Here is a 17,685-nt window from a genome sequence, read left to right as displayed (position 1 = left end):
AAAAAAAGTGTTGTATGCTAGCTTCGTGCATTCTTTATTTATCAACACTTGAATGTTGGTATGTTTCATAAAAAAGCAACATTTTGAACAAAAGCGGAGAAAATCAAGTTATTGTTTTTCCAAAGATTAATGTGCATAATGCTTTTATTGCTCTTTTTTGCCTGTTTTGATCAGGAGAGTCTGTACTCTTTCAGAATATGCGTAACAGCGCCACCTACCGTATAACAGTAAAAACACGGAAAAGCCGGAAAATTACGACAATGGCAGGGAAAGAGTTAATAGCATTTTTCTAATTCTTGTATAATTGATGTATAGTATTGAGAGATGGCATGGGATATTTGTAATCTGCGCATTTATAAAAAGGCATTTTTTATTTCACAATACAAAGACCATGAGCTTCTCAAATAAAAACAAAGGGTATTTCCGCAGAGCAAACAATTACACTCAAACAAGAGCAAATATATGTTGCTTATGCCTAGATTCAATTCCCTTGTAACATTATGTTATTTTAACAATGGGGCGACTATACAAATGAAAGCGGATGTCTCATTTATCAGGCAAACACATCTTTGCTTATGAACAGTGGTTTGAATGGACGGGGTTAATGAGAATCTGCACCGGTGACGCTCTGACTGGAGTAGGTAAGACTGTAAGTGCAAAAGCATTAAACGTTTTAAAGATCTCCACAGGAAAATGTGAAAAGAAAAGAGAGCCTTGGGGTTTTATATGTGAATGAATTAGAATCAAATCCGGTTACGGCACGCATGTCAAGCCCTTTAACCACAACACAAGAAAATACAGCGGAACAAAAAGACAAATGCTGTTTGTAGAAAAGTTATCACAGGCTGGTCTGTGAACTTCCCAAAGCCTTTGTCTTTATATTGTTCTCTGCTCTTTCACAGTAATCACATGCAAATTTATTTGACAAGTTTTATAGCGTATTTTTTCAAATGTCAAACAAGGCAAGGATGAGCACATTTCGTGTGGGTGGTACTGTATTATTTACTTGAATGAAGGAATATGAAGCCTGCTTCCATCCAAACAACTGAAAATGATACTGTACACCGTAACCTACATGTCTTTGCCAAATCCAGATTATCTTTCCCACGCTCTAAAAAATGCTGGGTTAAAAACAACCCAAGTTGGGTTGAAAATGGACAAGCCCAGTGAATGGGTTGTTTTAACTCAGCGGTTGGGTTAAATGTTTGCCCAAGGTGCTGGGCAGTTTTATTTAACCCAACTATTTTTTTTTTTATTTTTTTTTATTACTACATGGCTGGATTAAAATGAACACAAAATAGGTTGTAAATAAAAAAATTGATGCATAATAACTTGAGGCTACAATAATAATCAAAAGGTGATCATTTATCAATAAGTAATTTAATAAATGCTTATTGTTTAATTATTATTCATTAAATGTATTCATAAATGTTCATTTTCAACATACTTCGGGTTAATTTTAAGCAAGAAATACAGTCATTATTAAACAACAGCTGAGTTAAATAAAACTACCCAGCAGATTGGGCAAACATTTAACCCAACCGCTGATTTAAAACAACCCATTCGCTGAGTATGTCCATTTTCAACCCAACTTGCGTTGTTTTTAACCCAGCATTTTTTAGAGAGCACCATCAAAAAAATTCCCTGTGCAGTCATAAAGTTTATATACATTTGGTAAATGATTTAAAGGGATCTCCCCAAAATTAAAATTCTGTCATTACTCCAAACATGTTTGAGTTTCTTTCTTCTGTTGAACACAAAAGAAGATATTTTAAAGCTTATTATTATTCAGATATTTTGATATTTTGTTGTTTGAAGAATGTTGGTAATTAAACGGTTGACAACAGTAGCCATTGACATACATAGGAAAATATACGGCTACCGTAAACTATCTAGTTACCAACACTCTTAAAAACATCGTATTTTGTGTTCAACAGAAGAAAGAAACTCATACATGTGATCTTTCAAACTGATTAATGTTGTCTAAAGTCTTATTTTAGACATCTGTGTTTTAGATGAGGATGTGATTTCAGTGTTTACAGGTACTAGTCTGTTATTTTATTGCTGTACAAATAAGAAATGTCAGTGTTTCTCCTACCACCCATAATGATTTACCTTCTGTTTTCTAACAAACACTAAAGTTGTAATTATATTCCATGCAAATCATCATTATAAAAGCTTGCATTGAGGAATTGAACCAAAAGTGGATTGAAAGTCGTCTTCTTTTTTTTGCCAATGCTGTCTAGGGCTACTTTACTCTTACAGGTAATGAGCGGTTGGGTATTTAGCACAAAGGATTTTAGCTTCAAACTATAAGAAAATAAAAATAAAATGACCTCATACACACTGCAAAGTTTTGTGAGTGACAACCACATTTACATACGTATAGCAGTGATTCTCTAAATTGTTCCAGTAAGGAATAAAGGAGACACATATGAACATGGTGGATGATATAGCGATAAAAATTTGACACAAGGACTAAAACAATGTGATTAATTACTTAGGAGAATGACGACAGCAGTTTACACTTCTATCAAAAACTTAATTAATCTAACCGATACCAATCTTTTGAACAGTAGTGCTCAGCAAGACTGCATTTATTTGACCAAAAATACAGTAAAAAAATTAATTTCGTGAAACAACTTTTCTATTTGAATCTATTTTAAAGTGTCATTTATTGATCAAAGCTGAATTTTCAGCAGTGTCACATGATCCTTCAGAAATCATTGTGATTTGATGATTTGATGCTCAAGAAACATTTCTGATTATTATCAGTGTTGAAAGGTTTGTATAAACCATGATGCATTTGTTTTCAGGATCCTTTGATGATTTAAAAGTTCAGCATATATTTGAAATATAAATATTTTGTAACATTCTAAATCTCTTTACGGTCATTTTGGTTACACTTTATTTTAAGGTGTGATTGATAGTGTAATTATATATTTAAGTACTGGGTAATATTAAGCTTTTTTAGTATTACGTACTATATGGTTAGGGTAGGATTAGGGTTTGGTTGAGGGTTAGTTGCATGTAATTATGCATAATTTACAGTTATTACTATGGTAAGTACATGTAACATATGTAACAAAGACACTGTAAAACAAAGTGTTACCGTCAATTTATCAATTTATGCCTCCTAGCTGAATAAAAGAAAAAAAATCTTAGTGACCTCAGACTCTTGTAGGGTATAGTGTAGTGTAACAAGAAGAGACAAAATGGGGTCATTCTGTGTGTCATACACTGTTCAACTGCTGATTCAAGTGACGTCTTCACACACAGGTCCAATAGAGAGGTACTGTTGAGAACTTAAACTCAAGTACTTTCATTTCAATCCACGTTTAATGGTTCTTTCCGGCAAAGCTCATGGCAATGCTGTGTGTGTAATCAAGCCTCCTCAGCATCAGACACAAGTGTCATGCGTGCAGGAAGAGGGACGCGCCATTGATTTACTGTCCTCTTTAGGTTTGAACTTTGCATCTTATCTCTGCGATGCCTGTGGCTCTAAGGTCATTCGATCCATGTTAATCACGTGCATTTCCTAAAATCTCAACAGAGAACATTCTCACTTCAGCTAATCTCAGGCCGTTGGGAAATCTCATCATCAACTCAATAACAGTGTTCATAGTCAGGCAGTAAATGACTCCGCTGATCTGATCAGCCACAACGCGGACTTCCTGCAAACACTGTCAATCAATTTTCTGTCCCTATTCAAATGGAAAGTGTGCCTGACAGGTCTATTTATTTGTTTTGTGAAAACTAAAATGCCAAAGAAAATGAGCAAAAGACCAAGTTAACTCGGCCAAATGGTACAATTCCATCAACAAGAGATGTGATAAAGCAATATACATTCATATCTGCTGCCATTTCTGACAAATATATTTGTCAATAAATAACAGACAGCATTCTACTTTAGAATTTAACCAAGCCATGTAATAATTTATATATATAGCATACAAATACATGCATATATACAGGTGAAAAATTATAATATTGTGCAAAAGGTTCATAGCTGTAAGCCATAATCATCAAAATTATTACAAATTAAGGCTTGAAATATCTCACTTTGCATGTAATGAGTCTATATAATATATTAGTTTCACCTTTTAAGTTGAATTACTGAAATAAATGAACTTTTGCACGATATTCAAAATTTTCGAGTTTCACCTGCATATATATATATATATATATATTTTTTTTTTCTTCATCTAAAGCTTGTTAACCCCCCAAAAAATATGAATCGGTGCTTTTCACATAAAAAATATTTTTGTCATAGTTCAGTTCAGTTTATTCATTCACAAAATACCACTACCAGTAAATACTACAACACAGCAGGGGTACAAAATCAGAATTTGGTATAGTGAATGGGTCCCCCCAAAGAAGCTAAAAAAAAAAGCTTATAGGTGGGGGCCCATACTTTATGAAAAGAAAAAGAAGTAGTACAGACAAGGTACACTATTTCCACCTGCAATCAGACGATGGTAAATGAACTGAAAGCACGAAAAAGCGCACCAGTACATGCATAACAATCATACACATACATCCCAGTAGTCCATGAGAAGACAGTTATATATTAAATATAGGTAGATAGATAATATTTTTTTTAGTTGTCTTTTAAAGTCATACATTTCGATTAAACAATACATTGATCTCAACTAAATATCTAGGGCTCCATATGTCTCTGATTGCCCCATACAGTATTTGTCCTCTTTATAGATTCTAGTAAACACAGAATTGATATGGCCTGCACAGGAATCTTGACCCGTTCGTTTGCCAATTACAGCACTGGACCTCAGCCATTGTGACAAATGAAAATTGATAGCCTGATCAATCTGGTAATAAAAACCATAAAAGTTATATTTAATTTCCATATGACCTAGTCAACTTTTTTGTACTGACTCAATGCATAAATGTTTTGAAATTTTGTGGCCATTCAATATTTCACGACACATGCACCGTAATAAAAGACAAAACAGGTGAAATTACTATAAGTGGTGAGATTGCATGTAACATATAATTATGAAGCTATATGAAAATCAGTCATCATGGTGAAATGTGCATCCCGGCTTCTTAAGAACTTGCTTGTTGCCAAGCAGCGTGTTCTGTGAAGAACATTTCTACTGAGTACATATGAGCACACTATAGGTTTTTGATCTTGCATGAAATAACAGGGTATGCTCTTAAATCAGGCGACAGCTCTAGTAGTCCATGAGCCTGAGGGGTTGATCGGTATCATCGGGGGGACAAATGCTATCATTGTTTTTTGGCAAGGTATACACCCCTATTGTGAAAAAATGTGTGTCATTTCTGGTTGAAAGAAGTCATGTGACCTCTGTATTTGTCAGACAGATTCAGTCCTGGGCTTAAATGAAAGCCTAAAAGGTCTTCTTTCCAATGATACCAAGCACCATATTATAGAATATTGACAATATCCCTAGCATGAGCCTAAACCAGATATACACCAGATTTCAAAAACAGAATTTATCTTAGGGGGTTAGTAACTTCATGAGCTGAAAAAAGTGATTTCGCTACCACCCCTGCACTGCTATCGGGATTTTTCTAGTACTAGGGGTGTATACCTTGCCAAAAATCACTATGAGACTTTGTCCCCCCAGATGATACCGATGGACCAAATTTGGGGCCCTGGCTCATGGACTATAGGGAAAAAAGTAGATTTTTGTCCTGATTTTTTAAGAAAAAAAGAAAAATGTTCACACCTCCAAATAAACTAAACTAAACTTTATGTTGTTGTTGCCATGAACAAACAAGGTAAAACCGTAATCCTCATAAAGGTTTGATCATAAACTTTTGGCTCAGCCTCGCTATTTTCTCCAGACGTCATGTACAGTACATGGCTAGAGTCAAGTGCGCTTGTAAAATAAGCATCCTACATTTTCTTGGGTCTCCGTTTACTATTCCTTTACATGCAACATGCAATTTTCTCGGCCAGTGATGTCGGTAAATCGTGGGCCTGTGCAATTCAATAAAGAGCACTTAAAATGCTGAGTGGCTCATGAATTATTCAGGGAACATCAGCCTGCATACTCACAGAGCCAAACCCACGTCTGACCGTCCATCGGAGCGCAGAAGCTCGCTTTCCAAGATCTATATATCTCTGCACACAATAGCTGAGGTGGCATGAAAAAGTTTCTGATCTCCACACACACTCGAGGACTCCAGTCGTCCACTGGACCCGACATGCAGACGCGCTGCTCTTAAACACAGTTATTGTGGGAAGTGGTCTCATGAATAAATCAGCACCAGTCTGACACCCAGTGACAGAGCTCAGACTTCCACTGGGATCTGGGATGGAGTTCACAGGGACGGAAGAGAGAAGATGACAAAAACAAAGACCGGGATCGCTTAGTTCCCTCCTGCAAGATTTTAAATCAAATTAATTACATTATAGTAGCGGCGATATGACCAGGGCTTGACATTAACACCCACGAACACGCCAAATGCGTGTGTATTTCAGTTATACTGCCGCACATCCGGTTTACACACGACTGTTTACTTTCACCTGAGACATAACCGACTGCGTTTACACGAATACTCCTCACGATGGCCATTTGACATAATTGTGTGTGTGTGTGTGAGATCATTCAAGCGTAATAAGAACTGAGTTTGTGATCACATGCTGAGAGATGCTAATATTTCTTCAGCTGTGTGTCAGTCAGCGCAAGCGCCGCATTGAGTTCTTTTTGCACAAATGATTGTGCTTGATAACTCGTATTAACATCAAGCACGTCCTGCTCTTCATGGTCTCATTCATGCGCTTCATCTCTCTAAAGCAGTGGTCAAATTCAAGTTCATAATCGCGCTGTTTTACCGTTTCTACAAGTGAGCAGCTTGTCAAAACAACAGAGCGGTTCACACCACAAGCGCTCATGGTCGTTTCTGGTTATGATCTTTTGGAGCTATATATATATATAATATTTGTATCTAGAGCCAAACGTGCTTCATTCAAGCCCTTTGCGCTCGTGTAAAGATGTAAAGAACCGCATTAAGAGCTGCAGATGACGTGTTATTTTCACAAGGAACACAGTGAGCAGCAGATTTGAATAAGTTGTGAACATTACTTGGATCAGGAATGAGAATAAATGTCCTTGAGCAATTTATGCACATCCATGAACACGTAATGATTTCTACATACATATTTATATGTGTGCTTTGTATTGTTTACACAACAGAAACAGTACGGTCATCCATTATAAATACAGTGACATTCAACAGTGGTGTCCGTATCAACCGAGGCTTGTTTGTGACTTTATGCGCACGCAGAAGCCCTTCATCGCCAGTTCTCTATGACCATGTAAATGCAACTTTGGGCCAGGCATCCTTCCAGAGACCTTAAAGGTAATATGCCCACGAGGAAATCCATTCATGTGGTAAAACTCCTGCTCTTTGATCTACCACTCTTGGATAGAGACATGACAATGCTTTATCTCCACTGCATGCCAAGGAGGCAATGTATCCATGGCAACAGGGAACATGGCAGATGATAAATTGTCTGGCCCTATGGTGGTGAGCGCTCTTTGACTATAGAGCAAAGTTAAACCAAGGTTTGTTTTCCTCATGAGTCTTTACATATGTCTTCCTGCTGAGGATATAGCAAAGTTTTCAAAGACACTGAAGTGGCATTTACTTATTCTTGTCTAAGTGCATATATAATAATAATAATATATTAAAAAATCACTTACAGAAAGGTTTACTATAAATTACAACCTTGTTTTTAACATACATATGAAATTTTGTAGTTATACAATTTAATGTTTTATATAATTGAATATAATACAATATAAATAAAGTTTTCAAACAGTAATACACACATTCACACACTGTAAAAAAAGTTGCTGACTTACCTGTGTATTTAAGTCATTTCAAATTAAATTACATTAAACTGACTTTAAAAATGAGTTGAATCTTGTATAACAAAGTAAAAAATTGTTAAAGCAATGTAAAGCATGTGTTGTCATAACATATTGATCATATAATTATTATTTTTTTTAAATACACATACAATGCATTATTTCAAACTTTTTTTTCTTCTTTTTTTGCATTAATGATGCATTTTACAAACCACTGATCTTAATTCCAGGTCAACTTAAGTTCACTTAATTCCAGGTGTAAACTGTCAAACTTGCGTGAAGCTCTCAAACAACCTCAGCGGATTCATAAATCAGATTCATAATGTTTGCTTAAGCCCTTCTCCTATTCATAATTCAGGACACCTCTGGCTGAGGGGCTTAAATAAAGTTATTCTTAGAGAAATGTAAGACTTGGACATGACTAAAGGCTGCGGCTCCCCTGATGTCAGATGAAGGATTAGTACGATGTATATTGACACGGGAGTCCGACTTGTCGGGCATATTGATAAGTGCACGCAGGATTAAAGCAGTTCCCCCACATCTGATGACTAACCTTGATATTGTATATGATGTTTTAAAGAGACCATAACATTGATTTGCAGATGAAATTCAAAGCATAAGCAGCATCCTTTGTAGTCTTTGTAAAGCTGGACAAAGAGTGAGAGAAACAGCGGACATGAGAGAACAAGAAAGCGAGAGAGAAAAGAAAGTAGCCTTGTATGACTTGATCTTGTTTTCATGTTATGCCTCCCACTGTGTCCTCTGCTAAACTATAGTTTATGGAGGCACTGGGGCTGTTCATCACTGTCAATGATGAACACATTAAGAAACTCAGCAGGGATCACAGGCTCATTTCCATACATTTACAGACACTGACCTGAGCTAAGCTGACAGTGTGTGCTGAGCATCTTTCTTCAGCCGAACACACACACACACACACACACACACACACACACAAAAGAGCAGAGGATGACATCAGACGCATTATCAGGGTACTTTTTTTAAATGTCAAAATATATGAAAACAATCTTAAGTAATATCACACAATCAATTAATCAATTAATTTATATAGTACACTTTATTTTTTTATGTTTTATTGTAAAGAAATTGTTGCATTTTCATTTCATAAAATTTTTAAAACATTGATTGATTGATTGATTGATTGATTAAAGTTATTGTTTATTGATTAAAGTTATTGTTATTATTCAAGTTTTGTTTAGTGCATTTATTATTACACTTTTGATGATATATTTGTTTAAATAAAAAAAGAAATATTAAAAACAGATTTTGAACAAATATGATTGGGCCCTGGATGTAAAGTCACACTGCATGTGAGATATGGGTCACAATTATGAACTGACTTATGGGGCCATAGATATCAGTGAATTGATCTAGGCTCCAGTTATAGCAATCAATATGATAATGATCAAACCGGCCTTAGACTTAACAACTGTAGATCCCTAAACCTGTACACACTCCCCTCAACAAGATGAATAACCTCTGGACAACACAAACATATAAAACACCCTGAAAAAAAAATAAAAAAACAGGGATATGGTGATGTTTATAATACGGCAATCTCAGCAATCTAATTTCAATACTGACATAATTTATGTGCAATAATCCTGTTTACAGATTTTAGTGGCACATCAATAACTCATCATATTTAGTTGGCAAACCTGCAAAGACAAACCAGGTAACCCTCCAAATTTCTAGCAGCAGAAATTCTAGTTTTGGCAGACTCTCTTGGATACAAAAACACACCCTGTATGAGTTATAGTTTTTAATGTTGATATTATACGAGCAAGAATTTCTTGAATTTCCACACTTTATATAAACAAAAGGGTAATATTAAAGGGAATATATTATGCCCCTTTCTACAAGATGTAATATAAGTCTCAGGTGTCCCGAGAATGTGTCTGCAGCTTCAGCTCATTTGAGATTAGCACAGCGGACTGTGTACGGCTCACTCGGGGCGGGGTCTATGCTAATATAACACAGTCTCACCCCAAAACGTCACATACTGACGGGTCTTGACCATACGGCAACATACGACGAAAAGGGTACCCTTTAACGTCCATGTGTGACGATTCGGGTATGGTTGGGTTTAGGTATGCGTTAGGGTACCGCTAGGAGGCGCTGCTGGTGCGCTTATGTCTGCGTCTCATATTGACGTTATAGGGGTACCCTTTTCGTCGTATGTTGACGTATGGTCAAGACCCGTCAGTATATGACGTTTTGGGGTGAGACCGGGCTGGCTAATAGGGCGGAGTCCATCAGCAGTTGTGGGCAGGGCCTAAACATTTGTGCCGTCACGAAAGCTATAATCTGCAAACAGCTTGTTCTTCTGAGACACTGCTTATGTTTTATGGGGACTAAAAAGAAATAGGAGTGGATGGATTTATGATCAAAAACCATGTAAATGTGAATTTTGCACAATAGGTCTCCCTTAAGTGATGTACATTTAAACAGTATTGTTTGCTTTATTTTGCAAGGAAATAATAGTTCAAACGAAAGCCACAGCAGAGCTGGTGTGTGTCTCCAACACACAGCAGTGTTTCATTAGCAAACAAATCTGCGACTTTGGACGAATGAACGAACGATTTAGTTTAATATTTAAAAGTATCACTTTGTTTTTTCCATAATTTCATATTTCTATACTAAAAAATTTTTATTTAAAACCTCTCATATTATGCATGCCATTGTAATGGCCTTAATGCCAACCCCTGAGCAGCATTACACAGTGTGTTTATTTATTGTATTAATAATTATATTAATGAAATTTTAAGGAACTTTGACTGGAAGGTATGACTGCAGTGTAAGTGGAAGAGAGGGATGTTACGCAGAAGGATGTGCGGGCGGTTCGGCACTCTAAAAAAGTTTGGGAACAACAAACTGAATGTGGGTATATTTACTAAATCCTCACTCGACTGGTTTGTGTCACCAAGGCCAGACAATTGGAAAGCAGAGAAGCAGAAAAATGACTAGGCATAAATAACAAAAGTTATTTACAAACATTTGCAAGTATAATTGTAAGTCTTATTAAATGCAGCATGATATACATTTGTGGTGTGGCCAGAGACAGGTCCGCTCAACTAATAAATGAAGTGTAAACTCGTCATGAGAACAATGCACTGTGAGAAAGACACCAGGGAGCATGAAACCTACCACAAATCATGGCCATTACTTAAGAAAACACAGAGCAACTTTGAACTTGAACGTCTGACTGTGTCCTGCACCCTCAGATCCATCAATAGACTTCTTATGGGTCACTACAGTTAGCCTTAACAGTGGGAGAGAGGGGTGAACGGTGTAACGAAGCCTTCATTTCACATGGCAGGTGGGCGGAGGGTCGACAAGTAATTTACTGTAATTTATTCCCCTTTTAATTTGCTGCAACTTCAAGCCGATTTAATTAGTGCTCCAGAGTCTGATCACATGATCACACTGTCCAGTGCACTTGCTGCTGACTCCGGGATCCCACAGAGATCCCACAGAGATCCCGAGCTCTAATTCATAGTGCCGTCAGGTCCAACTTTGCTCTTTGATCTCATCCGGAGGAGTCATATTCTCTCAGTGTGTGTGTGTCTCAGTCACGTCAAACACAAGGCGCAGATGCTGAGAGGATGTGTGTGTTTGCAGGAAGAGATCGAACATGTGCAACAACGTGTGTAAGATTGCTTGCTGAGGGGGTGAGAAAGAGATGTAAAAGCTCCCAACACTGGATAGAGTGCTTATGGTGTGTTTAAAGGATTCGTTCACTTCAGAATTAAAATTTCACCACCACGTCAACCAAGATGTCCGTCTTTCTTTAGTCGAAAATAAATTACGATTTTTGAGGAAAACATTCCAATATTTTTCTCCATATAGTGACTTCAATGGGGTCCAATGAGTTGAAGGTCCAAATGTGAGTTTCAGTGCAGCTTCAAAGTCTCGACACGATCCCAGCCGAGGAATAAGAGTCTTATCTAGCGAAACGATCGGCCATTTTCTAAAGATAGGATCAGAAAGATAGGATAGGATAGAAGAAGAATGAATGAAGTACTTTATTGTCATTGTGTAGCACAATGAAATGACTCTTGTGACAACCCCAAAGGTGCATTTAAAAGAGAAAGAGAAGTAGATCCTATTTAAAATTAAACAGCACAAGTAGTTAACAATACATGTACTAAGACACAAATAAATAAATAAGTTCAAGAAGAAATAGTTAATAAATATAATAATTAGCATCACAATATAATAAATAAATACAATATAAAAGCTAAGAACCTGACTCATAATACAAAATATTTCAAAATTGTTCAGAATATTGTAAAAAATGCCATATCCAGTTGATGCAAGGGTACCAATACTATTATTATTGCACAAGTGTATAGCAGCATGAATTATTATTGCACTTAAACAGTAAGTCGCACATGGAAAAAAAAAACTGTTGTTTTTAGGATAGGATAGGACATGATAGAAAAACTTAATCTTATTTGTCTCCTCCAACTTCAAAATTGTCCGACATCGTTGTTTTACCTTTTATTTTTATTTACTTTTTGTAAATGCCGTTTGACTTAGTCTTTACACGTTCACTTTGTAAACCCTACACTTCCGCCTACGTCACGCGGGACCTTTCAACGTGATTACGCAATGGGATGGGATTACATGCCTGTATTACATGCCGATTAAAATTGCAATATGCTACATATTTTACTATGATTATGGTTACTACGATTTTGAGCTTAATTGCATCAATACAAAAAAGTATTGCATTTACATGAGCTAAACTTGAATTGCAATATTGCCTAAATCTCATTATAATGGCATTATGAGGATGCATGTAAACATGGTGGATGTCTTACATGCTCACTGCTCATGTGACTGTCACAGCTGTAACTCCAACCTCTTACTTTTACACAGTTACAGGTGTGTTTCTCTGTGTGTTGGCATGTTGACTCGACTCTCGCTGTGCTGTCAGGAGTCAGAACTGCTAACGCTTCAGCAGAGACAGAGAAGAAACCAGCGATATGTGGTTCAGGGTTATGTAAATAGATTTTGGTATAAGCCCTGACTTTAACCTAAGGTTTTCAATGTCCTTGGTCAACATTAAATCATTCAGTTTATGACTGCTACATTTCACTCTTCAGATAAATATATATATATATATATATATATATATATATATATATATATATATATATATATATATAAATTATAATCCAAAATCATCACAAGTGTTCAATTTTAATTGACATCAATCAATTTTACTGTACGGATGCACAGATATAAAAATTTAGACTGATACTGTTATTTTCATATTTTGGCTGATAATAAAATTCCACACTATTTTGTCTAAATAAATGGTTTAAATACTAAAATCAGTGGTGTTATATGAATTTACTGTAGGCATCACTAAATTATAATGTACAGCATGAAAAAAAAAAAATTTGATTTAACGGTGTTATAAAACTAGATAAACTTGTGTTTGGATGACGGCAAGGTGTAAAATGTATGTAAATGTAAAAATAGAGAAAAGGAGCATGCACAATTAAATATCCAATATCAGCCAACATTAATTAAAAAAAAAAAACTCTATCAGTCAATATGGTACGATAGTTTGTGCACCCCTAAGTATGTTTTTTGGTCACTACTATTATCGCATCGGAAGTCAAGACAGAACCTTGATATTCTATTTTTACAGACACTTAAATAAACTGGAAAAGTGGAAACGCTACAAACCGGAATAAAATCCACAATAACCTGCTCTGAAAACTGTATTTGCATCTCAATGACTGAAAGGGATTCAAAGTGGCTGTGAACTCCAGCAGGATCTGTGTTCGTGTCTGAGCTGTGCTGACACACACAGATGAGCTGATTTACTTCACATTGTGACCGCTTGACTTCTGCTCACCGCTCATATACATCAGGTGGTCATCCAGATTCCAGGGTGGCTTTGAATGCTGACCAACAACATCATCCTGTATTATAATAGCATTTAAGTGACAGCAACTCCAGGCAAACAGCAGCAGACAGGCTTGGAGTCAGAAATAAATGACATCTTTAATCTGTCGTTTGATCTAATCTTGCACTATTGATCTTTTGAGATGCATTACAGAATTTTACACATTCAATCTCTGCTGAATGCAAGCAGATATTACACTAGTGAGAGATGTGGAGAAACACAATGAAGGAGATAAATGGCTAAAACAGTAAAAAAAAAAAGAAGCCTTTTTTAACCATATTTTAGTGATTCAGATATTTCTTTACAGTGGCATCTTCATAAATTGCATGTAAGAAACAAGATTTCTATCCACATTTTATACTTCAGTAAGACTCTAGGGTGAATTTGGAAAGCAGGCAGAGAGCAAATTTAATTTGAAAATGTTTGTGTGCAGTGTCTATTAAACACAGCAGCAATAAATCATCAAATGATGATCAAATAATAGAGAAGAGTGCTGTAGCAAACATATATACAGATGCATAACTCTACATTTACAAGACAAACTGTCATCAGAAAAGATAGGATAACTGTTTATGAAGATACTCGGAAGGAAATTCTTGTCCAAAAAACATATATATTCTCTATGTTGTATAGAGTAAAAAAGAAAAGAAAAAGAAAAGGCCTGCTTAGATTAGATTATGAGGAAGTGCTGATTTTTTATGAATTAGCTTATTTTTATCACCCAAAAGGTCTGAATCGAAATAGAAAGCATTGTTTTGCTAAATGCATGAGACTGTCGTAAGAGAACATATGAACTCGCACACAAACAGCTTCTTCCATATTAGCAACTCTAGTCCGCTCACATCATAATCGTTTAGGATTAAACCGCGGCAGAAACAGACAGCTGACTGAGTTTGCTTAAAGTCAGCAAAATCTCACAATAATATACAATAGCAAGCTGCAAAAGCAGACAAAAATGTTTCTGACTAGAGTCAAATTAAGTAAATTCAGTGCAAATTTAATATGGCTCATCATTCTCATGTGTTGAGCATAATGTAAACTTACTCATGCCAGAGGGACCCAAAGTCAATCTCCACACACGTATTTAAAGAGCCAAGACCCAGATAAGGAGAATAATTAGCTTTGGCAGAGACAGGAACTTCCTTTTAGCAAGTCAAATTACACAGTCTCCCCCCCAACCGTTTATTTGTTGTGAAAATCCAATTCCTCGCTAATTTTGGGCCTACTTGACTTTCATGAGCACATTCTTATAAATGTTTAAAAAAGCGTCTGAATTTGATACACAGGATTCTAGATGAAAGACAAAATTAAAGTCTCAGCGGGACAAACGACTAAGCCTAAACAAACCAATTCATAACAACATATGTGCATGAATGAATGAATCTTAAAAGACATAATCTGGTCAGTCATATTTTTAATGATAAACGGCAAAAGCCCTCCAAAATGCTATTACGTTATAGTTTGTTTAGTAGAAAACAATGTTTAAAAGTAAAGATTTATAACCTTAGACATTATCATCATCTATCATGCAAAGTGACATAAAACCCAAAGGGCATGCACATCAAAAGGTTAAATCCAGATATATTGTTGCTTAAAGATATATATAAAAAAAAATTTTTAGTAAAAAAAAAAAAAAATCTGCATGCTTACTGGCTGTTGGAAATTTGAACCAAAAAAATCATGGTATTGATCGTGGGGGAAAAAACAATATCAGTTCATCTAATGAATGAAAGAAACAAAAAACTTTGTTTTGTATCTTGGTAGGTCATACTGCAGTGGTTTATCACAATGAAATCAAAATCGACAAATCTTGTTTGTTTTTTATGGAATATTGCAGTATTTGTAATGAACTTATGCACATCATTATTTACATTCATCTTCCATCATAATCTTGAATGAAAATAACTTCCCCGTCCTCTTGCAGCAACATCTCTTCTCTTGAGCAACCTCACTGTAAAAAAAATTGCTGCGATTATTTATCACAACTTAAAATCCAACATTGTTTCAACTTTAAAAAGTATGTGTTTAAGCTTGACTTAAAATATTAAGTTTAGTTAACTTTAGTTTAGTTTGGTTAAGTTGGATATTTAAGTTATCTCAACAAATTTTAACTAATCGCAGCCACATTTTTTACAGTGCTGCCACTCACTTGAGATCCACCAATAGCAAACCACAACCACCCAATCAATTCCTCATGGACAAAATTAAGCCCCGCCCCTAAGATCATTGCAACTTCCATTTCTTGCCAACTTTAACGTAACACCCTTTGATCCACTAACCTGCCTTGTACATATGGGGGGAAGAGTCACAACACCGGACTCGAATCAGTGAAGAGATCTGTGAGTGCGATTAGCAGTCAGGCTGGAGCATGAGGAGACTGAGAAGAACCTTGCATTACGCATTTAATTAAACTCCAGCCTGGTGACATCCTGCATTAGTCAGGCTGTCGAGATGCCACCCAGATAAATGAGCTGTGGATTTTTGAAACTTTGTTCATGATAACTTCTCATTAATACTCAGAGTAATTAATGCTGGCATTCAGCGCACGGGAGCCACTAATTACAGCACTGCCTCCTCACACACACACACCTGATGACAAATGCGCTCTCACACACTCTCAAAACTGCAAAGCAGCGTGGGTTTGGCAGAAGATCACGCACAACTCATTATCTCTCTGAACACTGAAGAAGAAGACACTTTAGGAACGGGTTAAAGCTGTTCTTATAATACATCTTTAAAGAGTTAAAGAGCCGCTTTACAAACATGCTGATGCCTTTGGCTGTTGAATAATCGTGTGGTCCATCAAGCATATAAAGACGTTTCTTAGTGGAATTAACATTTCAACACTTACAACAAAGTCATTCATGTTTCTTGTGTCTCTACTGTAAATGCAGCGATCACTGATGTAACAAGACAGGGAAAAAGTGTGGAAATCTGGATATTTCAATTGGTTTAGTGAATTTAATATAATTTTTGTTATTTTAGCTGAGAGAGAATATTTTCCATTTGCAAGGAAAAACTGGCATTATAAAATAATAAATCAAACACTGGATCATTATTATCAAATCATTATAAATAAATCGAATTTAAATGTAATCACGAGCCTGTGAATCAGGACATATTTAGGGAATGGGAGTTATATAATGTCTTTATACTGCAAACACAAAACTCAAACCGATCTGCAGACATGTTAGCTGGATGGTTTGATTTTATTATTTTTATAATAAGTTGGATGGGGCGAATTTTAACAAGCTGTATCTCTAGTGGACCACTGTCTTCTTTCAGCCCACCTGATTTTATTAATTATCACATTTAGTGTGACAGACCGGTTACTCTTTACAGGGAGCAATGAGGGGAAAGAGCTGGAGACACAATCTGACACCGGAAATTAACTCCTTATTTGAGTGTAGACCCATGACTGAATATACGTCGCTTAATTGCATGATAAATTGGCATTTGCGGCAAAAAAAAAAAAGGGTTTGGTTTCATTGTGAAATCATAATTTAAAGGATGATAAATAGCACTGGAAATTTGAGTCAACAGTTGTAGATAAATGTCCGGGACAGTGTCTCCTTTTACAACCAAACCCCGGCATTGTCAGCGCACTATTTATTAGCTCAGCTCACAAATGTCAAATCTATATAGTGTGCAGTGTCACTAGCGCTTACTAGTCGTTTTTCACTGCCGCGATCATGGCCTCTGGAATCCCAGATAAACGGGTCATCATCTCATCCGGGGCCGGCTCCTTCATCTCTGAGGTCAAAGAGCTTATTACCTCTCGGAGAGCTTTATAAATAACAGTACTCCAAAAGAAACAAATAAATAAATAACAAGAAAGAAAAATACTGCTGAAGAATGAGTAGACTTCTCCTT

General features: G+C 36.1%; 1 protein-coding gene across 1 annotated transcript in view; it reads right to left on the bottom strand.

Moving 5' to 3' along the window:
• LOC306987031 (uncharacterized protein) overlaps positions 1 to 17,685 on the bottom strand; it is a 45,646-nt gene that overhangs the window by 26,222 nt on the left and 1,739 nt on the right. The gene's annotated exons all lie outside the window — the stretch shown is intronic.

Source organism: Phoxinus phoxinus, assembly GCF_949152265.1.
Source record: "Phoxinus phoxinus genome assembly, chromosome: 19".
Classification (NCBI taxonomy): domain Eukaryota; kingdom Metazoa; phylum Chordata; class Actinopteri; order Cypriniformes; family Leuciscidae; genus Phoxinus; species Phoxinus phoxinus.
Note: the sequence above shows the minus strand (reverse complement) of the source record. Positions and strands in the feature narration are given on the sequence as shown.